This window comes from Lissotriton helveticus, chromosome 5_1 (assembly GCF_964261635.1).
Source record: "Lissotriton helveticus chromosome 5_1, aLisHel1.1, whole genome shotgun sequence".
In the NCBI taxonomy this organism is placed as follows: domain Eukaryota; kingdom Metazoa; phylum Chordata; class Amphibia; order Caudata; family Salamandridae; genus Lissotriton; species Lissotriton helveticus.
Window position 1 is genome coordinate 213,842,135 of NC_136065.1, and position 1,423 is coordinate 213,843,557.

Sequence of the window (1,423 nt, forward strand, 5' to 3'; positions counted from 1 at the left end):
GAGGTCAGCGGTGTGCACCAACAACCTGTTGTCTATTTAAAGTACTCCCGTGAGTCATTGACCTGACGAGCTTTTGGATGAAGCACCTGCGCGCCAGTGAGAGGTACCAGACCTGATATAATGTTTGGCAGCCTACTCAGCAAACCCTAAAATACAAGACTGTATTCTCTACTGATGATGGTTAATAAACCAGAAACACAAGTCTAGAGATCAGCACTATCTGCGGCAACCTAGGCAAAATACTGAGCTAGAAGAGACTGCATTTCCCAGAATGCCAGGGGCGAACTTTGCCTGAGAGGTCAGCGGTGTGCTCCCACATCCTGTTGTCTATTTAAAGTACTCCTGTGAGTCATTGAGCTCGTGGATGAAGCACCTGCGCGCCAGTGAGAGGTACCGGACCTGATATAATGTTTGGCAGCCTACTCAGCAAACCCCAAAATACAAGACTGTATTCTCTACTGATGACGGTTAATAAACCAGAAACACGTGTCTAGATATTAGCACTATCTGCGCCAACCTTGGCAAAATACTCAAAAATATCGAATCGAGCTACAAGAGACTGCATTTCCCAGAATGCCAGGGGCGAACCTTGCCTGAGAGGTCAGCGGTGTGCTCCCACATCCTGTTGTCTATTTAAAGTCCTCCCGTGAGTCATTTAGCTGACAAGCTCGTGGATGAAGCATCTGCGCGCCAGTGAGAGGTACCAGACCTTTATATAATGTTTGGAAGCCTACTCGACAAACCCCAAAATACAAGACTGTATTCTCTACTGATGACGGTTAATAAACCAGAAACACGTGTCTAGAGATCATCTCTATCTGCGCCAACCTTGTCGAAATACTCAAAAATATCGGAGAGAGCTACAAGAGACTGCATTTCCCAGAATGCCAGGGGTGAACATTGCTTGAGAAGTCAGCGGTGTGCTACCACATCCTGTTGTCTATTTAAAGTACTCACGTGAGTCATTGAGCTGACGAGCTCCTGCATGAAGCACCTGCGGGCCAGTGAGAGGTACCGGAACTGATATAATATTTGGCAGATTATTCATCAAACCCCAAAATACATGACTGTATTCTCTACTGATGACGGTTAATAAACCAGAAACACGTGTCTAGAGATTAGCACTATCTGCGCCAACCTTGTCGAAATACTCAAAAATATCGGAGAGAGCTACAAGAGACTGCATTTCCCAGAATGCCTGGGGCGAACCTTGCCTGAGAGGTCAGGGGTATGCTCCCACATCCTGTTGTCTATTTAAAGTACTCCCATGAGTCATTGAGCTGACGAGCTCGTGGATGAAGCAACTGCATGCAAGTGAGAGGTACCGGACCTGATATAATGTTTGTCAGCCTCCTTAGTAAACACCATAATACAAGACTGAATTCTCTACTGTTGACGGTTAATAAACCAGAAACACGTGCCT